The following is a 20,829-nucleotide window of genomic DNA, read 5'->3' on the forward strand; positions in this document are numbered from 1 at the left end:
TGTAAAAATGACCCACGAACAACAAGCATGTACAGATAAATCTGAAATATTTTTCCAGCAAAAAGTAATGGACTTTAAAGCAGCTGACATTAAAAAAATGAATAGATTTTCTTCTAAATCAAATAAATTATGCTCAAGACCCATCGATTTACAAATTAATAATTTATACGAAAGCACATCCTGAATGGGTAATATCTTTAGTACAATATCCCTAACATCAGTCCAAAATTGGGAAATAAAAGGGCAGTCAAATAACATATGTCGTAAGGAACCAGGGTGTAGTTTACAATGCTAATAGGTATCTGACTGTAACAATTTAGCATGGAATAAGCGGAATGGGGTCCATAAACAATTAAATAAGATGTAAGAGTTTGTCTGGTAAAGTGATACAGGCAGCCAGCCTGTAATGCTATTGAGCCAAATAGTTTTCCAAATATCATTAGATAAAGAAAGGGAAAGCTCATTATTTCAAAATGTTGAAATTATATTTAAATTAGTACCTATAGAGTTACTTAATTTTTTATATAAAATAGAAACTGCATGGGAAGATGAAGAAACAGCTTGAGTATAAATCACCAAATCTGATGCAACATTAGATGGGATACCATGAGGGAAGGAATCCAAGATAGAATTACATAGCACCTCAAACTTATGAAAATCAGATTTAGGTAATTTAAATTTCAGTTGCAAAGTTTCGAAAGGAATGAAGGTATTATTACAATATATATCTTTAAGATAAAAGACACCAGCATTAATCCAAGAATTCCAAAAGTTTCCATTTTTACTCAATGTAATAACATTACTCTGCCATAATGATAAATCTGTAGAGTGACATATAGGTGATAAAAAGTTTGAATCTAAGTCATTAAACATTAATTTCGAGGATTTAATAACAACTGACTGGTGTAGGATTGTAGATGTGTTAGACATTGTTAGCACGGTAGGTAATGGAAAAGGATTAACAAGAAATTTCTCTAGATTGAACCAAGTAGGTTGATTAATTACAAAAGAGGAATTGAACCATATAGAACTTAGTTTCAATATGAATGCTTTATTATAGAGAAAAGGGTCAGATAAACCAAATCCAGCAGTACATTTAGGTATTTGAAATTTTTTATAAGCCATTTGAGGTGACTTGTGATTTCAAAGAAATTTGGCTAAAAGTTTATCAACATCTTTATAAAACTTTAAAGGAAACTGAGTAGGAATCATGGCTAGAGTATAAAAGATTTTAAGAACAATAGTCAGTTTAATAGATTCCATTCTACCCCACCAAGTAAGATGAAGTGAAGACCATTTAGAAGTTTTATCTTTAATATAATTTAAGATAAAAGTACTATTTAATGGTAATGTTGTTTTAACTGAGGACGAAAAAAGAATACCAAGATATTTTAGTTTATTTTTTTGCCAAATAATCTCAGGCATAGGTAACATATCAGGAGTACAAAAAACATTTAAGGGGAAAAATGCAGTCTTATTAATATTAAGTTTGTAACCAGAAATCATGGAATATTTCGAAATAATATCTAATAAGGAAGGGATTGATGAAATGGGGTCACTGATAAATAATAATACATCATCAGCATAAGCTAAGGTTTTAATGGTAACATTTTTCACCTTAATACCTTTAATATTATCACATTTTCTGATATGATTAAGGAAAGGTTCAATTCCAATTAGAAATAAAAGGGGGGAAAGAGGGCAGCCCTGTCTTGTACCTCTAAAAAGGGAAAATTGACTTGATATTTTATTTGGCCATTAATAAATAACCGAACAGTGGGCGAAAAATACAATGCAGAAATCATACGTATAAATAAGGGTCTAAAATTAAATGAGATTAAAGCTTGAAATAAAAACTGGCAATGAATTTTATCAAATGCCTTTTCTGCATCTAAAGCCATAATACCTGAGGGCGCAATTAAAGAAGAACTCTGCTCAATTACATGTGATAAAGTTCTTGTGTGATTAGTAGAGTATCTATTCTTCATAAAGCCGGATTGAACAGGGTGAATAATCGAGTCAAGTATAGGGGCTAATCTAGAGGCAAGAATTTTGGCGTATCATTTACAATCTTGATTAATTAAGGAGATAGACGATAATTTGAAACAAGGGTAGGGTCTTTATCAGGTTTAGGAAGTACAATAATTAAAGCATCGGTAAAAGAACCTGAAATAGAGCCAGAGGAGCCAAAAAAAGTAAAAAGTTGAAATAAATAAGGTAATAGGTGAGATTGGAATTCTTTATAAAATTCAGCTAGAATACCATCAGGTCCAGGAGATTTGTTTTTGTTTAGAGATTTAATGGCAGCTAAAATGTCTTCAGTAGTAATGAGTAAATCAAGTCCAGCTAAAATGTCTTCAGTAGTAATGAGTAAATCAAGTCCAAGCCTATCTGAGTGAGAAATTTTGGGCAAATCACAAGTGTTTAAAAAAGAGTCAATTAATGATATTTCATGTAAATTTGGCTTATTATAGAGTGGAGAAAAATCATTAACAATATCATTGTGGGACAACAACATTTTGCCATTAGGCCCTTTAATTGAAGTAATTTGTGTCTTATCTTTTTTAATTCGTAAATAATTCGCTAAAAGTTTTCCAGAACGATTGGCATTGAAACAAAATTTAGCACTAGATCTGGAGAGTTGTATACCCACTCTTTTACTGAGAATAAAGTTACATTTGTATCTAAGTTTTTGTAGCTTGACTCGGAATTGAGAGTCATTAGACGTAATAAAAAGTCTTTCAAATTTCGCTATTTGTTTTTCCAGGTGATCAATATAAGCATTGAAAGTTTTATTCTCATAAGGCGTAATAGAGATAGTCGCTCCTCTAATATAAGCTTTAAAGGTGTCCCATCTTGTGACCATAGAAGTGTAATCTTCAGGATTGAGCAAAAAATATTCTTGAATGGCCTTTAGGATTTTGGGCTTGTTATGTTTATTGAGGACAATGCTAGTGTTCATGCGCCATCTAGTTTGTTTTACAAAAGTGGAGGATAAATTTACAACAAAAGAAATCAAAGTATGTTCAGATATATCTATATTACAGATCAAAGGATTAGTAGCAGACTGAATGAGTGAAGTAGAAATTAAAAAATAATCAATTCTGGAGTGGGAATTATGAGGATTAGAGAAAAAAGTAAAGCATTTTTCAGTAGGGAAATGTAAGCACCAAATGTCAACTAATTTGGTGGTTTGAATAAAAGATTTAAAAGCATGATGAACCTTAGGAGGGCGAAATCTAGTACTTGATAATCTATCTAATATTGGGTCAGCTATAACATTAAAATCCCCTCCAACAATCAAGGGAACTTTGCCCAACTTTAAGACTTCTGTGGTAATAGTAGACCAAAAAACGGGGTCATCTGCAGAAGTGCCATAAATATTAAGTAAAAATAAAATCAAATCATGAATTTGAACTTTAACTATTATATATCTACCATCCACATCTGAGGATTTATGTAAAACTTGACAATGTAATTTCTTTGCAAAGAAAATAGCAACACCATTTTCTTACCATTAGCAGGAGACAAAACAATAGTATCAACCCACTTTTTCCATATAATTAAATATTTTATCATCAATATGAGTCTCTTGAGGAAAACAAATATCTGCCTTACGACTACCTAAATAATCTAACATTTTGGTACATTTAACTGGGTGCCGTAACGCTTAAACATTTAAAGAAACAAGTTTAATATTTTGACCATTAGCCATAACTTAGAAATAGAAAAGAAATAGGAAATAAAAGGAAGAAAAGAAGAAGAGGCGAAGAAAAAAGAGATAAGTAATAGAGGAAAACAGTAACTTCAGATTTAGTAAAGGGACAGGAAGAAAATAAAACAAGGAAAAAAGGACAAAGAAAGTACATTAATATCAAGAAAGAAACGCACATACGTTCTACAAGTATGACCGGAAACGTTGGAGCCCGTAAAAGAGAAAAGCAATTATCTGTTCAGAAACATAAGAATTCAGTAAAATTCAGGTATTAGAGTCTTGAGTATCCATAGCATGGTGCGTACGTTGGTCTAAGAAATTACGTAAATCATCAGGATGCTGAAAAGATTTTGAAAAATTGTCTTTCCAAATACGCATAGTAGAAGGGTCAAAAAGACCATATTTGAACCGAAGACTTCGCATTCGAGGACGCATATTAGAAAACTCCTTGCGAGTTGAAACAGTTTCTTTCGCAAAATCTTGATGAATTAAAATCTTGTTGCCATTGACCATCAAAGTAGGAATCTCTCTCGCCGCTTTACGAATCAAAACCAGATGTTGATGACGCAGAACTTTGAAAATAATTTGACGAGGTTTAGTGTTCTTAGGATTGCGATGCGAAGGAATCCTGTGGGCCTTATCAATCTCAAATTTTTCTGGAAATTTAATTTGGAGAAGAACTGGAATCAAATGTATTTTCCAAATACAGTCTACAGTTAGTACCCTCAACCTCTTCTGGCAAATTTTTATTTTTTTTTTTTTTTTTTTTTTTGCGCAAGACCTTTATTGAAAATCAAGCATTTGACACAGCATGAGCCTACAACCCGGAGGCCGGCTCGCTACGTTTATTCCATTAACCATCATTGTGATCGAATGTTACACTTGTCTCAGAATATTGCAGGGTATCGTATGCATGGTTAATAGCTGGCATTAGAACTGAGTCTCACTTTTTCTCTTTTAATAACAAGAACAATAAAACAACATACCCCAATTCCGACCGTACAGTGTAATCCTAATGTACTACCCAGCAGTAGTGTTGACACACTTAGGGCCCCACTCCTCCCGCCGTCATCTCACACCCGTCTCATCAGCACTCATGCAGTCATGCAACCCGTTCAGTCCATGTGTGGAAGTTCCTCATCATCCTGCAGGGAGGTCAGATAATCCTCCAGAAAAACCCACATATTTTTTGGTCGCGACTTAACTGGCAGCAGTTCTTCATAAGTTTGTAACTTGTCACGACAGGTGGACATGTCATGCAACCATGTTTTTAACTTCGGCACTTTGCGACTATGCCAGCATTGTGCCACTTGTCTCTTAGCCAATAAGAGTGCTATCGCACAGAACTTCCTCTTCAAGGCCCTGAACTGCGGTACTATCCCCAGTAAGCAGACTTTGGGTGTACAGTGTACCTCCTCCTCCAGCATAACAGATAAAGTAGCAGTTACCTCCCCCCAGTATCCTTCCACCTTGGCGCAGTCCCACGCCAAATGTGCAAAGCCCGCACCCTCCTTGTTACATCTTTTACACCTGTCCTCCTCCTGAAGCCCAAATTTAAACAATTTCTCTGGTGTGTAATATACTTGATGGAGGAATTTAAAGTGAATTAATCTCAGATTACCATTTGGTGTAAGTATCTGTGTCAGAGCGCATGTGCTAGCCCATTCTTCATCAGACAATGGCGTGTCTAGTAGTGCATCCCACCGCCCCTTCGCCTTCAACACTTGTCCGTCCAGTTCCAATTGTGCGGCTGAATACAGCCTAGACACCAGGTGTGACAAATCATTAGTTGTGATTAACAGTTGCAGTGGTGCAAGGCATTGCGGCTCCGAAGGGAACGTAGGGTAGTGCTCCCTCAGGGCTCTAGTGAGTCTGAAATATGTGAAGCGAAACATGGATGTTTGGTTATGAACATAACCCAGTTTGTCTAAGCCCACGAACTCACCATCTTGGAACACGTCACCCATCCTATCGATACCGGCTTTGGCCAGTAGAGACATTCCGACGCTCTCCCCAGTTACCGAGAGCTCCTGGTGATGGTGTAGCATCATGGCTGGTGCATATAGTGGGGTCTTGTGTGCTAGTTGCCCTAATTTATGCCAGGCTTTGACCGTAGCATCCACCGTGTTGATATCTCTAGCATGTAGCGGGGGGCGGGTGTGTGAGATTATTGCTGTGAGTGGAATAGGGTGTGCGTCGCTCTCCTCTATAGCGGTGTGAGTGAGGTACGGAACTGCGTGATACCAATACGCCGCATATTGTGCCTGTGCGCACAAGTAATACAGGAGAAAGTCAGGTACCCCGAAGCCGCCCCGTGCAAGTGGAAGTGTCAGAGTCCGTAAATCCACACGTGCCTGTTTACCCGCCCAAATCAAGGTCCGCACCAAGGAGTTTATGTGTCGGAAGATAGCCTGTGGTGGAGTTATTGGTATGTTGTTAAACAGGTATAGCAGCTTGGGCAGTACGTTCATTTTGACAATCGCTATCCTGTCCGCCAATGAAAGGGGCAGATGTATCCAACGTTTTACACTGTCCTCCAGTTTCGCCAGCACCACTCCGTAGTTTGCCCTAAGCACCTCATCCGGATCCCTGTGGTACATGACCCCCAGGTATCGTATAGGGTCCTGTTGCCATCCTAGCGGAAAGTCCACCACAAACGTAGAAGTGGTGTCCGTGAGGGGTATTATAGATGATTTGGACCAATTTATGGCCAGACCCGAATGCCCCCCGAACCTTATGTATTCCCTGAGTATGGCGTTCAAGTGAGTCTCCGGGTCCCGGACGTATAGCAACATGTCATCCGCATATAAGGATATGTGAAGCGGCCTGGCTATGAAGTGCAGTGCCGATTCCTTGTAGTTCTGTCGTATCAGACATGCCAAAGGTTCTAGTGCTAACGCAAATAACAGCGGTGACAGTGGGCAGCCTTGCCGCGTCCCTCGCTCAATCGCAAATTGATCCGAAATGTACCCATTAATCCTGACCCTGGCATTTGGTTGCGTGTAAAGCAGGGTGACCCATTGCACAAAACGTTTAGGGAACCCCATTCTATTGAGGACAGTGATCATATACCTCCATTCAATAGAGTCAAATGCCTTCGCCGCGTCTAACATGACCGCTACAGCTTTGACTGAAGGTTGTAGATAGTGCGATAGTGCAAATAGAGTCCGGGTGTTATGTGCTGTCGATCTGGTGGGCACAAAGCCGGACTGATCCGGCAGTACCAGACTGGTCATCAGTGGTGATAGCCGCTTGGCTATAAGCTTCGCAAGAATTTTCGAGTCTACGTTTATTAAAGATAATGGTCGGTACGAGTCACATTCCTCCGGATCTTTAGATGGTTTCAGGAGAGCGATAATCATGGCTTCGCGTAACGTGGGGGGGAGTATGCCTTTCTCAAAGGAGGTGCCATACATATCTACTAAGTGTGGCGCTAGTATGTCTGCATATTGTTTGTAAAATTCCGGGGTGAACCCATCCGGGCCAGGTGCCTTGCCATTCGGAAGTGAGCCTATTATCTCTGTAACCTCATCTGCTGTGATAGGCCTTGCTAAGTACTCCCTGTGCGCATCTGACAGCCACCCTATCGCTACGTCGTGCAGGTATGCATAGGTGTCATCCGCCGGAGCAGTGGGCTGGGATTTGTACAGGGATCCAAATGAATTAACAAAGCATTTCAGTATGTCATTAGCATGGGTTTGTGTGTCACCCTCCCCGTTCTTCACCCTAAGGATCGTAGTCTGGCCGCGACCTGTGCAGATCTTCCTAGCTAATACAGCCCCCGGTCGACCTCCTTCCCCAAAGGCTCTAGCCACATGCGTGCGGTTTAAATATTTCATTTCAGAGTCTAGAAAGGTCTCGTGTTCTGTGTGTATTTCGCGGAGCTTGGCCAGGTGAATGATATCCTGAGTGGATTCATATAGGGATTCCAGGTCTCTCATTTGCTGTTCGCACCTGCGTATCTGAGTTCTAATATCCTTCAGAACCCCCACTGTGGTGCTAATACAGACCCCTCTAATCGTGGCCTTGAATGCTTCCCAGAGGATGCCAGGGTCATCAGTCGATGGGGCATTAAGGTCAAAGTAATCTTTAATCGCCCTCTTAATCGTGTCTGCATAAATTGCATCAGTTAGAGCACGTGCGTTAAAGCGCCATTGGAAGGGGGGGGGGGTGCGTATCGTGGAACGTCCAGCTGCAGTAGGACAGGATTGTGATCAGACAGCGTGCGAGGGAGCACCTGTAGGTGTCTCACCCATAGTGCCAGGTCAGAGGAGCCCAGCCAATAATCCAGCCTGGACCAGCTGTTGTGGGAAGCAGTAATGTGCGTGGCCCCAGGCGCGTCTGTGTTCCTCAACCTCCAAAGATCCTCTAGACCCAGATCCTTCATCATGTGTCCCACCATTGTGCGTGAGTGCTTGTGCTGTTCCACCGAGTTAGCTGAACGGTCTAAACCGTCACATAGTGTCACGTTCCAATCACCACCACACAATATATGTGCGCTATTGCGTTTCTGTAGGTGTCCCCATACCTCCCTGAAGAAATCCGGGGCATCTGTGTTAGGACCGTATACATTCAGCAATGTCACCTTCTGCCCCCTCAATGTACCTGATACCATTAGAAACCTGCCTGAAGGGTCCTGTGTTACTGTGTGACTCACAAAGCCCACCCCTCGTTTCACCAGAATGATCACCCCTCTAGAGTAAGAAGAGTACGAGGCCCTGAAAACCTCCTCCGCCCATCTTGCCCCCAGTTGTGCTTGTGAGTGTGGGGCCAGGTGAGACTCCTGTAGGAACGCTATATCCACATTCCACCTTGTCAGGCTTGCAAAAATCTGCCGTATTTTACGTGGCTGTGAGAACCCTCTAATGTTCCAGGTTAGTACGTTTAAACTGCTTCTACCCGCCTCCCTGGTCCCCATCAAAATCCAATGACATAAGGCATGAGCGTTCATCACAAATCAATTGCATAGGGAGTGTTAGCATCTCCCTTTTAGTTGCTCCAGTCGACCCAGCAGCAGCTGGGACCAACTTGGAACCAGTACAAAAAGACATTACACATTCTGTCGGCCTAACAGTACAATCATACATCCCACCCCCCCAGAACCCACCCACTCCAGCAACCCCAACCTGCCGAAGCCAGTCCCGTCCAGTGCACCAATCCAGAACTCCCATAAACAGTAATACAGTGCCAGAACCAAACTCTTATTGGGTAATACCCTTGTAGAGGTCCGCCAGGGGCACAACTCACCACCTGGTGTACAGGTGTGGGCGATGCTAACGAAGCTGTATGAAACGCAGTTCAGGTGAATACTCGCCGTCCCCCCCCCCCCACCCCCCGAACAACCAACAACAAAGCCACTGGCTGAGCAACATGTCTGGCACAGTGCGTCTCCAATGCAATTTCAACAGTTAATCATCAAGGCACAGTATCCCTCTCCTCTCACCCTTACTGCTCGCCGCACAGAGTGCATTGGGGCTCTCTCACAGTCAGTGACGGAGGCGTCCCATAGTCAAAACATATTGAGCAGAGCACATCAGACAAAGGGGCAGTTTCTCGCCACTCGCGCACTAGCCTGCATTGAGGAATCGCCACAGGATGATAGTGTCACTCAATTGTGTACGCCAATATTGCCTTATGTGATGTGCATGTGTCGTGATGCATTCCCAGTGCAAAGTTAGTAGTGAGTCGCATCTCCGAACAGAGGCCTCTTAGCCCCATCAGGACCTCTCCACCCAGACACTCCGTGTATGTTGAGTCAATCCTACTACCGGGCAAACTGGAAAACAGGTTCAAGCAGACTAGCAAGTGCGGAGATTAAAGTCCATGCTAAAACGCATGATCGGTAATTGAACTGTACACTCACCAGTGGCATAACATGAAACAACCCCTCATTGTTAGTCCGAGTCTCGTCGTTGTTCATTTTGCGAATTGTCTCTGATCTCTCGTTGAATCCGTTTGACAAATTCTTGTGCTGCTTTCGGAGTCGGTAGTATTGTCGCTTTCTCCTTCCACACCACCCTGAGGCGTGCTGGATACATCATGGAGTAAACAATGTTCAACTCACGCAACTTGGTCTTCACTGCAGTATATTCTTTCCGGGCCTGCTGGACCGCAACTGTGTGGTCCGGGTAAAATTCCAAGGAGTTCCCTTGATGCTGGATCTTCCCTTTCTCTCTTGCTAGCCGAAGGATCGTGTCCCTGTCGCGGTAGTTGAGGATACGCGCAACAATCGGTCTCGGCGTGGTACCGGGCGGTGGTTTCGGGGCCAGTGACCTATGAGCACGCTCCACGATAAAGAGGGGCGACAGGGCCTCAGCTCCGAACAGATCCTTGCACAGTGTTTCCACGTAGGTTTCCATGCGGCCTGTGTTGGTGGACTCCGGCAGGCCCGTGATCCGTACGTTGTTGCGCCTCGAGCGCGCTTCTAAATCTTCCTCCTTCGCCTTGATAACCTCCAGTAGCCTTTCCATATCTGCGCACTTTGAGGTGGAGGCCCGCGCCTCATCTTCGACCGCGGATATTCGCGTTTCGGCCTCATCCAGCCTCTCCCCATGCTTTTCCTGTCGCGCCGCCATGGTGTCCATTCTGCAAGTTAAGTTGTCTAACTTGCCATTAATATCCTGTAGGTTCGATTGTATCGCTAGCAGGATCTTTTCGATGTTGTTGTTGGGCGCCTGACCTGCCTCCTCCTCCAGCACCCAGTCAGTGGATTTCTGCGTTTTTTTCGTCTCAAAGGGCAGCTTCTGTTGGTGTTTGTCTGGTTTGCCCATGCTTGCGGGTGGGGAGGTCGCCTTCCTGTACGTGGACCCCGATGCCCTCGTCTGTCTGGTCGCCGACGCCGTGTTGAACCCCACCCTTGGGGCGATCGCCGCCTAGCAGACCCCCTCCACGTAGTGGACTGTTGGCCTCTCAACCGTGCAGAGAGAGTGTCCCAGTGTGGCAGCTCGCAGGGCAGAGGATATCTCAGGCCTCTCTGATCCCACAGGTGGTGTGTCGTTGCAATATGGCCAGCACACTCCCCCCACACTCAGTGTTTAAGGCAGGCAGCAATCCCCGCTGGTGTGTCGCTTCCGCAGGTCTAACGTATGCCAGGTCGTTGTCACTCCGTGCAGCCCGCGCAGGCCTGTAATTCCGGGGTCTGCGAGCGTCCTACCAAGAGGGGCCGCCTCGCACGTGGTCGCCAGGAAGGACACGTTATTCACAGCAGACACCAACCCTGGCGCAACAACATGAAGATACCTGCTCTCATGGGCTGATGGGGTCGGGCAGCGGCGTCCACAGGTCTTCGAGGTATGGGCGAGCCCACGCAGATCTTTAGGCAGCACCGACAATCGCAGACTGTTCGCTTTCCATAGCGCTCGCCGCCAGTAGCCAGCACCACTCACCCTGCAGGAGCATGGGTATGTCTCCCTCTGCGCTAGCGCTCCGCACCGTTCTCCACGCTGGGCGCTCTACCGCTAGCTGGTCTCCCCTCCGCTGTGTCAGGCCACCGCCAGTGTCACTTCACTGCCACCGGAGTCGGGGATTATTTGCTTATGCCCGCGTTTTTCGTGTCGCGGCCGCCATCTTGTCAGGCAGCGCCTCCAGCGCCTGAACGTGGGTCCCTGGCGCTCCGCAGCGCTACAATTTTTTATGCAGGGGTAGTGGGGAGGACAGTCCTCAGAATCCTACCTCCGCCATGCGTCCCCGCTCCTGGATAGTAGAGTGGCGATTGTCCTCCGCTCGGCCGTTGCGTGCATGTCCCAACGCGGCGGCCATCTTGTCAGGCGCCCGGATCTCTCGCCACGGTCATCCGCGAATTTCAGGGCAGCCGCCGTCCGCCGGGGGCTGTTTCTCAGCTCGTTATGTGCTCCACCATTTCGCACATCCTGCTAGTCGATCGAGGGGCCGGTGGTTTGGGCGGGATCGGCGATAACCACCATAGTTGGCGATCGCCCGGCGGAGCTGCTTCTCAGGCAGCCATGTCGCCGTGCGCCCCCTAGCGCCTCCCAACCTCTTCTGGCAAATTAAAAAAATGCGTAGGTTGTACTGCCTGTTGTGATTTTCCAAGTCCAACAAGTGGGTTAAAAGAATCAAGTTTATTCTTATTATCCTGTATTTTAATAGTATTATAAGGGATTTTCATTGATAAGCTCGCCATTTCTTTTCGAACATTTTTAATTTCAGAAGCAATAGAGTCAGTGTTAATGCGAAGAGCTTGAATTTCCTCTAAAATTAGAGATAAGGAGGGTCTGATGACTCAACCGCCTTTGACTTAATAGGTGGAGGTGAAACTTGCTGCCTTCTTTTGGTATGAATAGAATTCTTGTTTTCCATTTTATTCATGTGATAAAAGTAAAAAAATATATAATATTAGCAAAATTATAATGCAGCAAGAAGAAAGACTCAATAAGGTTGGTGCAGTAGCTATGTTGGGCTATGGGAGTGGCTAGGCCCAAGCCAGGCCCTTTCCTGAGGAGTTGCTCCGCCCCCCTGACTGACTGACCTGGCTGTGCTCAAGAGTGAAGCTGGAGGCATAAGCAGTGTGGCGGAGGAAGGCTGCACACCAACACCAAAATTGGCCAAAAACACCACACTTTAGGGGGGCGTGGCTTCGATGGAGGCCTGAGCGGACGTGTGCTCCGGAGGCTCCCCGTTCTGAACCCCAGTAAGCCTGTGAAATAGCCAATTGGACCCCCCAGTTGGTCGGCACCTGGCCCAGCACCGAAGGGGGAACCGCTGAGAGTGCCGGCAGTACGAAAGACCGAGCGACCGCTGCCGGAAAGCCTTCCCCGAGTCCACTCGGCGAGACCCGGCTCCAAGAAAATGGCGGCGGTCCTAGCCGACTGTTATCACTGAGCCGCCTCGCAAAGTTCTGCCAGGAATCGGACTTCGGCGGGCCACTGCCCGGCGTGACCAGCCCAGATCAGGCGGACCGAGAGGACAGGAGGCACCCTCTACTTGCGGTGGTGAGCGGGAAGAGCTGCGGGAGACAACTGCAACTGGGCCCGGGGAGCTGCAAATCGAGGCCCGGGATCGGGGCCTGCTCCGGGTTCTCACCAGGCAGCGCCTGCGCTATGGCGCACAGAGCAGAGCAAATACCGCGGCTGGTTGCCCCTGCCACAACAGCGAGAGTCCGCAGGGAGCAGTGTAGACTCCGGAGAGCCGGGAGGTGAGGCGGTGAGGCGGGCAAGAGGAGGAGGCAGCAAGGCACGGGCAGCACCTTAATCGAGCCCCCGGCGTGGGGCCTAGCACTTCCAGCCAGCGGGAGGCCTACCATCCGGGGACAGCGTAGCGGTACGGAGGGAGGCCAGAAAGCACCTAATGCTGCAGCTAGGGACTAAGATCAGACCCAAGCCCTGGGGACGTGTGCCCCTGCAACAGCGCTCATGCCCACACGAGCGGACTAAGGGGAAAAGCGTCAGCAAAAGCAGCAAAGGAGGCAGGGCACGAAGGTGAGGTGCAGCGCGTCTGGCTGGAGGAGGCGCAACCGACATGTGGGCAGAGAGGCAACGAGCACATTGAACCCCAAGCGCAGGCAGAGTGCACCTTCATTTCGAGCATTTCTCAACCCAGGGAGGTGCAGCGGCGCGAAGAGGGAGTTAGGCGGCCTCAAGGCCCGGACTAAGCTATGGCCACAGGGCACTACTGCACTCGCACAAGCATTGCTGGCAAGGGCCCAGAGCAGTTGGACAGTGGAGGCTTGCCCCATACTTGTGACTTGCATTAGGGGCGACAACCAGAAGCTGGTGACCTCCTGTCCTTGCTACACCTAGGCGGGTCCCATACCCTCCACTCACGAAGAAATCGCATTCTCTCCCCAGTGAGGGCCCCAACTCTGCTCACGGGAGACAGGGGAGCTTGGCCCAGACATACCGAAAGTTAACAGACAGGCTGGTCCCACGAGGTAACGGGAACCCCGGCAGCGGGGTCTCAATGCTCTGGACCCATGACCTCAGGTGCACCGGCCAGAATTAACACCTGACTGAGCCGTAATGGAAGCAAACCGGAGGGACCACACAGAGGCCCAATCTCAGGAGGGGGTTGAGCACTTAACCAGCCGAGCCACTCCCTTTGGATAGCCGGTCATTCAGGATACCTTGGGGGGACAGGGTTGGAAGCACCATCGCGACGGGGGTGCACAGAGGAGGGCGCACAATAACAGACATGCTAACAAAAGGCGCCCCTAAAAATGAGAAAAGCCCGTCCCCACCTGCGGGGTGAAGGATGCCGCGGGGCAGGATGGCGGGGGGCCACCATCATGAAAGCGTTCTTGGAGACCCTTTTCAACTCCCTCCGGGAAGACTTCCAAACTTTGAAGCAAGACATGGCGGGAGACTTCAGAGAATTGCGCCGAGATGTGGATGGGCTGAGGGAACGAGTGGCTGCAGTGGAGGAGGCGGACCAAACTAGGAGCAAAGATAATTGGGCACCTCCAGCAAGAAGTGGTCCGCCTCCGCGAGCAACAAGTCGACCTCCAAAGGACCTGGAGAACCACTCCCGAAGGAATAACATACGGGTCCGGGGTGTGCCACCTCAAGCAGAAGGGAGCAGCATATCTCACTTCTTACAAGGCCTATTTCGGGAGTTCCTAGGGAAAACAGACGATTTTGTAATTCGCATTGACAGGGCGCACAGGGTGGGCCTTGCACGCCGGCCATCTGCCCCTCCCCCGGATATCCAAGCATTTCTGCCAGACTTTCCCTTAAAAGAGAGAATCCTAAAAGAGGCACGCCAGAAACAGCCTTTCCATTACCGCAGCGTCCCTGTAGCGCTGTTCCAGGACCTGTCGGCAATCACCCTGCAAAAGAGGAAAACCTTCAGACCGGCTACTACGTTCTTGTGAGACAAAGGGATTCCTTATTCCTGGAGTCATCCTTTCAGGTTAATATTCAAATGGAACGGGGCCCTGCAGCAGCTCAGGTCATTCCGAGACACTTGCACACTACTGGGCATCGATCCGGACAAGGGCATGTCAAAAGAAGATGCAGCTCAACACTCATCGCAAAGCAGCACGCCTCGCGCCCCACGAGATGGTTGGCAACTAGTGGGCCGCAGACATTCCCCCAAAGTGTCTCTCAGACCGGATCCGGCAATGATGGCACAAGAACAAGCGTCAGCAATTCAGGAGGTGTCCAAGGACACGGCAGCAGAGGACTGACTCAACTACAGAGGCAGCAAGTGGGGGGTTTCTTCTGCATTACCATTGCATGGGGCTGGGAGGGGCGGGACGGGGGCCAACGGGGCCGCCACTGCCACTTACTCCCTTATCTTGTGACACTACCACAGGCCTGGACTGTGTTTGAATAGGCCAGGGAATATGATTGCTAGTTAAGTGTTCGCGGTTGGGGTTAGGGAGGGGGGATTAAGGGAGGGGGGCGGGTGGGGGGACGGGGAGGTGTCGAGCACGGGGGACGGTTTGGGGCGTAGGTAGGGCAGGACGAGGGGGGTGGTTTGGGGCTGGGGTTGAGGGGGTGGGAGGGCGAAGGTGTGTTCCGTTCAACAAGGCAACAGGCAGGGTGTCACGAGGTGGCTACCGCTCATGACACAGAGAGACAAGATACATATACACCCATGGCTGAGGAGACAATTCAGGTTCTCACCTTGAACGTCAAGGGACTCAATAACCCAATCAAAAGAAGAGCTGTGCTATCCTATTTGGAGAACTCAGGTGCAGCCGTATGCTTGCTGCAGGAGACGCATTTACTCTCCAAGGAATGGCACTGTATGAGGTCCAGGGCCTTTCTGCTACAATTCTATTCCTCCACCAATGAGAAAAAGGCAGGGGTTGCTCTGCTATTCGCACGACACTTCAAGGGCAGGGTGGGAGACAAGATCGCAGAAACCAAAGGCAGACTCCTGGCATACGAACTCCTCATAGGGGATTTGTCGATCACAATAGGGTCCATATACGCTCCCAATACTAAATAGGAAGCCTTTCTTAAGGGGGCTCTAGCTGATGTGATGGGACAAACAAGAGGTACACGCTGGTGGGTGGGGACATCAATTTGGTAATGGACACAGAGAAAGACAGGTCGGGTCGGCGGTTTAGCACTACAGGGGCAATCTCCATCGAAGGGGGACAATGGCTTGCCATAGATCTTTGGAGGGGGGCTCATCCCACATCCCCGGGGTACACCTTTTACTCACATGTACACCGCACGTATGCTAGGATTGATCACTTCCTAGGCTTCACAGACCTGGCCCCCTTGGTCCGAGATATCGAGGTCATCCCGGTGGCCCTATCGGACCACGACGCGGTGGCGATTCGATTGACGGTCCCACGCGTGCAGTCGCGTAAAGGTAAGTTGCGTCTTCGAGAGAACCTGCTCCAGCGTAAGGGGTCGCACAGCAGCTTTCCAAAAGCATTGCAGATTACCTGAGCATAAATGACACTAGTGAAGTGGCTATGTCGGCAGTCTGGGGAGCACTCAAGTCGGTGCTAAGGGGGGAACTAAGTGCGCTCGCAGCGGCGGACAACCGGGAGCGCAAAGACAGATGCCAGGTGCTATAGGAGCAAGTGCTGGAACTCGAACAGAGTCATAGCCGGACAGGGGCCCCCGGATTTGGCGCAAGAGTAAGCCGGCCAGGGCACAACTCGTGAGCCTCGACCTCGACCGGGGAAAGTATGCGGTGCTGCACCTACGCCACACGTCTTATGTGGGGGGGGGACAAGACCTGACGGTTACTGGCCAGTAAACTCAAAACCAAAGTCCTCCGCTCCACGATCCCTGTTATTCATGGAGAGGGAGGTAGAGAGGTCCGAGAAGACGATCAAATAGCAGAGGCATTCAGGGCGTTCTTCGCCTCCTTATATACAGCCGACCCGACCCTAGGCACAGAGGCAGGGGAAGCATACCTCGACGAGGCAGCGGTTACAGCCCTCAATGAGACAAATGCTCAGTCTCTAGTTGCCCCTATTCGCTTGGAGGAATTAATATCAACGATTGCACGCCTTAAACCTTAAACCGCTGAAGGCTCCGGGCCCAGATGGTTTTTCCGCGGGGTTATATAAAACGTTTTGCCCCCTCCTAGCCCCAAAATTGACTAGACTATTCAACTCCTTTCAGGGTCCTGGCTCCATTCCACAGGACATGTTAGAAGCAAACATAACCGTCCTGCCGAAACCGGGCAAAGACACGACCCAATGCGCGTCCTACTGCTTAACCTGGACCTAAAACTTTTTACTGGGATTCTGGTCGCTAGGCTAGGCCCATGCCTCCCTGGTATTATAGAGCCCGATCAGGCAGGTTTTATACCTAACCGTCAATGTGCTGATAACACCAAGCGTCTGATGCACGTCATCGACAAGGCCCACTTCAATGAATCGGACGCGGCCCTCCTATCGGTCTACGCAGAAAAGCGTTCGACAGGGTAGACTGGAAACACCTAGACAGAATGCTGGCGAGGTTCGGTATAGGTGAGAGATTCCGCTCTTGGGTCGCAAGCTGCTACGCGACACCGCGGGCGACCATCAGGGTCAACGGAATAGGTTTCCGACCCTTTGACATTAGGCGTGGTACCAGGCAAGGATGCCCACTCTCGCCCCTCTTGTTCGCCCTTTATACAGAACCGTTCGCACAGCGCGTAAGGGACAACCAGTCCATCACAGGCATCAGCTTCGGGGGAGAAAAACAAACCATCAGCCTATACGCGGATGACATCTTAGTGGCGTTGGACAACCCTGGGACGTCGATCCCTGCCTTCCTTAGCGAGATGGCGATGTTCGGGAGAGTTTCGGGCTTTAAAATGAACATCGGGAAATCGGTGATCCTACCCTTAGGGCGCAACACACGCCTAGCCAACAGAGGTCTGTTGCAACTTGGGGGGGCTATCCACCAGCATGTCGCTGCCATATCTGGGGATAACCCTGACACCTACTACGGCCCAAACGGTTGAACACAATTACACAAAGCTTTTTGCCCAAATCCAGGGGGACATCCATCGATGGCAACAGCAACCGCTCTCCTGTCTTGGACGCGCTTCGGCGGTCAAAATGTCCCTGTTGCCCAAGGTGCTGTACCTCTTTTAAACTATCCCGATCACTTCACCTATAGGGATGATTAAGAAATTTGAAGACACCATACAACATTTGGTTTGGGCTGGAAAACGTCCCCGGCTTCGCCGGGATCTAGCCATGCAGACGACCGCTGAGGGTGGACTGGGCGTTCCGGACTTACATAGATACTTTCAGGTGGCACAGCTACCCTACCTCTTAGAATGGTCCCGCCCGACTTCTGAGAACGCTGGTTATTCCAAGACAGGGCGATGGCGGGCATGCCTCTATGGAGAGTCTCGTTCCTGGCACGGCCGGACAGACCGACGTACATCAAAAGATCTCCTGTCAACCGGACGCTTCTCCAGGTGTGGGACACGGTGGCAGTCGCTAAATGCCTCGCGTTTTTCCCGTCGCCGATGACACCCCTGCTAGATAATCCGGCCTTCCCACCCGGGATGGCCCCTAGTTCATTCCCTCAATGGCGACGGTCGGACTGTAGGTCAGCCGGGCACCTGTTTGACACAGAGGGCTTCTTGCAATTGGACAACATACGAGACATGTATGGGATCGAAAAACCACAACGGTTCCAGTACTTTTAGCTCCGACATTGGCTCACGAATAAGGGCATCGTACCACATGTTAGCCGACACCTCACGGCGTATGAGAAATGGCTCGTCACAAAAACCACTGACACTCGGGCCATCACGAAATTGTACAAACTTCTGGCCCCCCCTCCTCTCACAACACGATCCGCAGGTCAGAGACGGTGGGAGCGAGAGTTAGGGCGTACACTCACAGATAAGGAATGGCAGGATATTTATTCAGAGCCCATCACACAGCCAGAAACGTGGCCAGCCGGGAATCGGCAGTTAAGGTGGAATGTTATTGGCACTTGACTCTGGCGCAGCTTCACCAGAGTAACCCGCGTCGTGATCCCACTTGCTTGAGGGACTGTGGCCAAATTGGGACCATGATGCACCTGTTATGGGAATGTGCGAAAGTGCAGGAATACTGGGAGGCAGTGCTCCGGGATGTAGACCAACACTTTGAAACAGAAATCCCTCGCTTTCCAGCTTACACAGTCCTGGGCCTTCTGAACAAAATCACGTTCCCAATCAAATCAGTAAGAGGGAGGCAGATGGGTCTAGCGGTGGGGGGAGCGACACAGCACATCCTTTCACTATGGGGTACCCCACGAAAGCCCACGCACACCGGGTGGCTCCACAGGCTATGGTACATTATGGGCATGGAAATAATACAGGCCTCCCTTACGCAAACTACTGACTCCTTCAGGGAGACATGGCAACCACTAGTCTCACTCTTTACCCTGGAATTCAATGAGGTAACATGCCCAAAATATCTTAGGGTCCTCCGCCTGGTGGATGAATTCCACAAGAAACCAGAGGCCAAAGGTTGAGGCCCCAGACGCCACACCTACACAGCGTTACGTAGAAAGGCAGCGGAACACACCGGAGGGGGGAGGGAAAGGGGTGGACAATTGGGGGGGGGGGGTAGTTGGGTTTGGGGAGGGGGTCCGGGACTTTCGGGCATGGGAGTTGTTAATTGCATTGTTCAGGAATATATTATCCACACCGGCTTGCATGGACATATTGCACCCTCCCAGGGTAAGGGTGATCGGAGCAAGGGAGGGGAGGGAGGAAAGAGCAAAATACAATACTTTGATTGTCCAATTGATGATGTGTGCCATGCTGATGAAACTAATAAAACAAATTCGATAAAAAAAAACACCACACTTTAAAGGTACAGCTTTAAAAACGTAAGCGACCTTATTTTCGCTGCATTTTTGACGAAAATTCAGCGTTTTTAGCTGAAAAAACGGGTTCGATGTGCCGGAGCTCTCTAGACGGCGGCCATCTTGTATTACGCGCTCGCGCGTCTCCGCAATTTAGCACTTCTATCTGAAAGGTAGAATGGAATGAGTGCTTATTCCTCGCTACAATGCATCATATATTAAATCTAATGTAACAGATATCCCATAATGCTTTTCTCAAACGTTTTCCACAATAGATTCAACCACAGGTTTTTTCCATGACTTTGGTTCCTTCCACAGCCTTCTCCATGTACACTCCTTTGCAATAATTCAGCCTTGATCTCCTCTCCTACTCCTATGTGAACGCACTTCCTTCCACCTTATCTTTGCCAGACTATGCCAACTGTAGCTTCTTCATACCTCAACCATCTAATAAAACAATGACCTTATTCTTCCACCTGCAGGGTAAAGAACGAAAACATGTAACATTTCTACGGAACACGCATGGGAATCTAAGCATCAATTCAGACATGTGAACATCCAATAAATATGTTCTGAAATCAGGCCTATGACTTAAACTAAAGTAATGAATACACCATGTTAGCTATAAATCATGGTTAACATTTTCATAAATTCTTTAGCATTTTCAATAGGCACTTTTGCTAAACTACGTTAATTTGATTATTCCAACTACATCACTAGCATATTAAACATTCAAAATACATTACATTCATCAGTTTACCACATCACTAATAAACCCTATGTAAATGTGTTACATCATTTATTCATAATTACTACAATTCTATAAATCACTTGCTAAACTCACATTAAATCATGTAAATATCACAAAGATACCTTAGTTAGTTCACATTTCTTCTACCATCTAATTTCATGAGCAACACCTAATAATATGAGATAGAATGTCTGCTCTCTCAGAATAATAGGGGGTAAAAGCTGAAACTATCCAGTGAATTTTTTTTTAGAAGTAATAAGAAACGTAATACTTTTCAGTAAGACACGAACCCCATTTCTTTAAATTCATTATACTGTTGAAGCTCCATTGAGCCAAAATCGCACCGTAAATTGAGCATCTTTTTTTCTCTTTGCAGTTTAATCAAATGTTCTTGACCTGAAGTATGTTTTGAAACACAGGAGACCAGTGGAAGTCCTACTGTGAGCCCAAATTGTTAGCGATGAACTTAAGTGCATGTGTATGGAGAGCTGGTGATCACTGAATGATAAAGTGCCAAGACTGACAAAATAAAAGCAGTTATAGGAAAATGTCACTGCGGACCTTTCAATCACACGTGATTGAGCATAGGTAAATGCAGACATTAAAGTAAAAATGTTGTAAAAAAGGTGTTT

This window comes from Lissotriton vulgaris, chromosome 10, assembly GCF_964263255.1.
Source record: "Lissotriton vulgaris chromosome 10, aLisVul1.2, whole genome shotgun sequence".
Classification (NCBI taxonomy): domain Eukaryota; kingdom Metazoa; phylum Chordata; class Amphibia; order Caudata; family Salamandridae; genus Lissotriton; species Lissotriton vulgaris.